Source organism: Pinus tabuliformis, chromosome 3_1, assembly GCF_031772625.1.
Source record: "Pinus tabuliformis cultivar Carrire ecotype Pingquan chromosome 3_1, CPIR1, whole genome shotgun sequence".
Taxonomy (NCBI): Eukaryota; Viridiplantae; Streptophyta; class Pinopsida; order Pinales; family Pinaceae; genus Pinus; species Pinus tabuliformis.
In genome coordinates, this window is record NC_142301.1 from 940,153,119 (window position 1) to 940,159,068 (window position 5,950).

Here is a 5,950-nt window from a genome sequence, read left to right on the forward strand (position 1 = left end):
CCTGGAATTTGAACCAGCAACATAGGGATACTCATAAGAAAATTGCACACTTCTCTAGCTGACTAAGGGTTAGGGTTTGACATTGTCAGACTTGTTGAATGAAGCTCGGAACTATTGTAAGCTACTGTTAATCATTCAAGTTGTTTTATGTGAGCTAAATTTCTACTGTAATTTTTGTTTTAATATGTGTTTGTGTTTGATATTTTCTCTCTAAGATGAGGGCAATTCGGAATTTTGCTTGAATTTATATTAGTTATTTTTGTCAGAGAGTCATACTTAAAAATATTGGTTTATTCTTCTTAAACTTGTCACTGTAAAATGTAAAATACATTTGTTGTAAAATCAGATTTAGTTAAGAGTGAATATTACATCAGAAAGGAATTTGAAAAAGATGAATAAGGAGAGGGTAAAAACTAAAATTTGCAATTTTGTTATGCTTCAGCGTTTGTCTTTGACTTGGAAAAAAAATGAAGATGAAACTGCTTTTTTACATTGTTGGGTGATTGTCTTTGTGAGTTAATCCAAGTGTTCTAAGGATATGTGGTAGGAACCTTGGATCTGACTGCCCTCCAGTTCTTCAATTATAATAAGCCCAAGGTCCGTGACGTGCAATTTTTGATAATATGTCAACATATTTGTTGAAATCCCTATAAATGTATTGGAATTTGATCTCTCGTAAGTATCCTCTTATTTCTCCAATTTTGTGTTTCCAGGCTACCAGTTTTAGAACTTCTAATTGTGTTGCTCCTTTTAACCAGTCAATTACACATTTTGAGTCACCTAGGATCATAATATTTTTAATGTTTTTATGCTTTGCAACTACCAAAAGAGTCCAAGTTGTTATTAGTTCTGCTTTGGTATTTGTCTCGGGTCTAATACTAATTCTAATGTGGATAGATTTGTTCTCTCGCATTTTGATCAGTCCCCCTCCCCCACTTAGGTTCCCTTGCTAACAAGAACATCAAGAGGAATCACAGGAAGATTGAGTCTTCTAGGGGAAAATTTAGATTGCATAGAGTTGTGTTCTCTGAAGTGTGAAATGACCTTTGAAGATTGAGTAAGGAAATAGGCTATATCATTTTTTAAGATAATATCATTCCTTAGAAGACAAATGCCCCATGCCACAAAGATGGGAAGAGAACTGAGGCAACAAGAATTCATGACCCCGAAAATAAGAGATTCCTAAAAAGAAGCCCATCTTTGAATTGTGTGGATGCCCAAATCCTGTAAAAGTGTGGTCCAGATTCCTTGTGCAGCATAACATTGTGTAAATCTATGATCCACTATTTCTTGTTGTTGTCTACACAGGTTACAACTATTAGGACCTACAAAATCTCTTTTTTGTAGATTCTCCTAGGTTAATATATTATTGTGTAGGGCTAGCTAGGTGAAGCATTTTAATTTGGCTAGGATGGGCCATTTCCAAATACAATAGTTCCACCATCTGTGATTTGGCTCCACATTTGAATATAGAATTGCTTCATATGTCAATCGAGCTTTTACCTCCCGAAAGGATGTATCCCAGCTCCAAATCAAATGGTCCTTAGAATTGTTTACTCTAATTCCATTTAGGTTTATCTCTAATATAAAATTCTTCCATTCCTCTGCTGGGATTCCTTCCATTCCCAACTCTAATGAGGTTAGCTAGTAGTTTCCGGAGGACAAAGAGGAGCCACTTGTTTTGATATTATGTAAATGGACAATTCCTTTGGGATTAACATAGTTAATTAATTCTAGAGAAAACTTGTAGGTGCGACCTTCTCCAATGAAAGGGTCCTTACCCAGGACTCTTTGTTTGTCATCCCCAACTTTCCAAGCGAGCTAGTTAAAGAGAATGGGAAAAGATGTAGTGAGATCTTTCCAGACAATGGAGCCTCCTTTGACCAGATTTTTTGCATATCCTTTGATCTAGTCCACTATAGACTTGTGATTTAAATACTTTCCTTTTATAATCTGACTCCATAGACCCCCACCGAACAGGGCTCTCCACATGTTTTTTAGAGATAAATATTTTGCAAACCATGATAGGTTTTTAAATCCCCATCCTCTAAGGTGTTTGGGGATAGATAGTGCTAGCCAATTGATAAGATGGATTCCCTCCTTACTATTTTTTCCTTACACCCATTGTACATTACTATCTCTTATACCCCTTTAACGACAACCTTTTCTTGATTTCCTTTTGCAGCTGCATCAAAGTTCAGGCTGTAGATTTCTTCCAAGGAGGTTTCCATTTTTCTCCTGGGGACTTGTAAGCTATCCTTGATTTCATAGCTCCAATAGATGTTTTCCCTATGGCTCCTTAACCTGTCCATCTTCTTGGGAAATCACTTTGTCCTCTTAAAGTCTCAGCCTAATCAGCCTCGTTTTCTTCCAGATTTTAAGAGGGTTGAGAATATTGTTTTCAATGATCCTAAAGTTCCTTTCAATCCATACATTCCAGAAGATAAATAGACTGATGATGCATATGAATTTTAGAAACTTATGTTAGAGGGAGTAGACTTCTAGTTTTGGAGGACTTCCAAGTTCCATCACTAAATTGCACTCAGGCTTGGAACATGATAGGTCATTTTCCCAAAGCTGCCACAGAGACTTTGCGATTTCACAGTCCAGAATGAGGTGAGTAGCATCTTTCTTATTCTGTTCACAACCATTGCATCTGGAGGGACCTGTGATTCCATGTTTCTTGAAGATTGACTGGGTTAGAATTCTGTTTTTTATTGCAATTTGCAATCCAATAAATGTGCTATCTCTAATCAAATCCCCTTTTTCCAAAATCTGGTCCAGAAGGAATCTTTTTCTTCGCTGGTAGCCCCTGAGCAATGCTTGGATGTAACAGTCCTTAACCAAGAAAGAGCATTTGTCTTTGTCAATCCAGAACAATTTATTCAAGCTTTGGCATATGAAGAACTTTCCTTTGGTTAAGAGCTTCCTGAAGGATCTTTACTTCTGTTGGGTTGAATTACTAGATAATGGTCTTGGCTTTTCCTCGAAAGCTCACCAATTTCTTAAAACTGGCTGTTGATTTGAATTATATTTCAGTAAGTTTCTTCTCCAATTCATCCTTTTTCTATGAGCTGACTAGATATCCTATCCAGACTTGGAATTTTGGATAGAGCCTGATGACCTTGCCACTGATTATCCAAAAATCTTGCTGTTTTGTCATTGCCACTGACCCAGAAGGCATTTTCTGCAAACAAGTTTTGTTCTTTTATTGTCAAATTCCATAAACAAAAGCCTCTAGGGTGAAGAGCCTTAGAAAGAAGAATTGATATTGGAGCATTGTCTGTGTACATAGCTCTAAAATTCTACTCCATAGTCAAGTATTTTTCTTGAATCATCCTCCAAAATGGCTTAGTCATTAGGTTTCACTTGGAAGATCCAGTTTCTGGATCCCTACTTCTCCCCGGCATTTGGGGAGTGAAGCTTTCTTCTTCATGGAACAACAGTTTAACTAGGTGGCCAGCTATCATATGCCCTAGTCTTACAGTGTTGTTTTGATTCAATTGTCTATTGAGCTACATGTTATCCCTAATGTTTCTATAAGGCCAAAATACTCTATCTTTGCTGATGGAACAACCAACTTGCATTATTAATATTGGCTGTGAATATATTTGACATATCTTCCAAGTATTTGGTGTCAGAGCTTAGCATACATGGATTCTATGGAATAGACTTGAAAGCTATGGACAACTATAGCCACGTTTTAGAATATTGTGAACATCAACCAGAGAGATGACTACAGAATGTTCTTACATAAAACCATCAGAGAATATTTTAGTCTAGGTCAACATGAGTTAAGGAGTCCATCTTGGGATATAAATTCAGTTAAGCAAAGAGTTCAACTTGAGCAACTGTCTCTAATGGTTTGGAATCTTGGATTTACATTGATGTACACGTATAATTTTCATTCAAACTTTCATATTTTCTGTATTTTTTTGTATTATATAAACTACAATAAACTGATTTAAGTCGCAGACATAAGATTAGAGATAGATTTGCTAATAAAAAGAGCACTGGTCACAAAGGCTAGTCAAATTGAAAAGTTGTTTTATACAATGTCTATAAGATATACCTCAGTTCTCGTGACTGATTCATTTAGTTTCATTAATTTGGTAATTGCATGCAGGACGTTCAAAAGATCAGAGGTTTAGTGAATTTAACGATACATTGCATATCCTGAAAGTATGTGTAATTCATTGAGAAATCTTAAACTCTATTCTTTATGACCCTGAGAATCTTGTAAGATTTCTACATTATAATAGACTATATATGTTCCTTCTAAAATGGATTTTGGCTACAATGTCGCACACATTATGAAATAAAACAACCTAGGTTGTAAGCCAAAATGTTTCTGTGACAAGAAAAAGATACAATCCATCCAAAATCCACATCATAATGTGGTTAGAACCAAAAACATATGACACCCCTATTCTTTATGGCCCTGAGAATCTTGAGTGCCAAAACTCCCTGAGTTACCTTCTTGAGCCAGGTAGGTTGGCCTACCAGTCAAGGGTTGATTAGGAAATGGTTGATTGCTGCCATATGATTGATTCCAATTTGCAGCTTCCAACCATGGAGGTATTGAGTACCTATACCTCACATTTGCACTACTAACCCTTGCATTAAGTGGAGGTGTGTAATGAGCATACAGAGAATTGACACCAACTCTAGTAGGAACAAGGAAAGTGGGTAAACCCTCAGTTTTATAGTGAGGCACTTGAATGTTTATGAGATCTTGGAATAATGGTGTATTATCTGCAATGGAGTCCAGTGAGTTTGAAATAATCCTGGTTTCATCAGCTATTCTTGTATCGTTGATCATCCCTTGTTGCTTTTCAAGCATTTGTTGTGCCTTTCGTTTTTCCTTTTCCTATCTTGCCATTTGCTTTTGTTGGTACTTAACTTGCCTTGCTTTATCTCTTTCAATCCTTTCATCTGCTCGACGTTGCGCTGCAACAATCCTTGCTGCCTTCTTCTCCTTGACTAGATCCTTCTTTTTCTGTTTTAATTCTTGCATTTCAAATTTCTTTTTTTTCAGACTCAACTAACAGGTTTATATAGTCCTCTGAGGTGAGTAACTATGAGCTTCAGCCCAGATGAAGACTACCCAGTGCACCTTGCTTTTTTTCATTGATACTCTCTCTACTGGTAGCTTTAGGAACCGGCCAAGTGTCTTCTCCACCCCTCCCACCTGCATGTCATTGCTTGGTACTTCCCTTTTAGTATCTCTTGGAACTGATTGAACTATACCATTATCTTCATTTGATGCCTCATTATGTCCTTCATCTTCTTCCATTGATCTATTGTCCACAAAAAAATGAATAATTTCACTGTTCAATTCTGCTGGTTGTGAGGGCATGTTCATGCTTTCTTCATTGGTTGCTTAGACACTATGTGCATTCATATTGATCATTGCTTCTGCTAGCCATGAAGGTGGGGTTACTTGGCTTGGCAATGTCAATTGGTCATTGTCAACTGCATGTTCAACAATGTCATTAACAATATCAGCAACAGGAGTTTCATGTTCTTGAGTTGGTGGAACGATCTCCATGTTACTGCGAATTTGTTCATGGTTATATTGTGTTTCATATACAATTTCATCATCTTCATCATATAAGTGTCCTTGAGATAGGGAAATCATATTACTAGCTACAACAACATCATCATGGTCATCTACTTCTTGCACTTCAACACCTGTTTGGGCATTCCCTTCTTCCTGACCACCCACATGAAACACTTGGCTACAACTAGTATCATGCATAAGAGCATCATAGTTCAGTGGCTAGATTCCTGTCCTCCTAAAGCCAACCTTAATATTTGATGGTGTCAAAGCCCTTTTAAAATCTTTACTTGCAAGCTCTGCTAACTCGAACCTTTTCATCTCAACCCTGGATTCTTTACCATCCATGCAGCGTGCTCCGACCTGAAATAGTTCTTGAAAGGGCCAAAC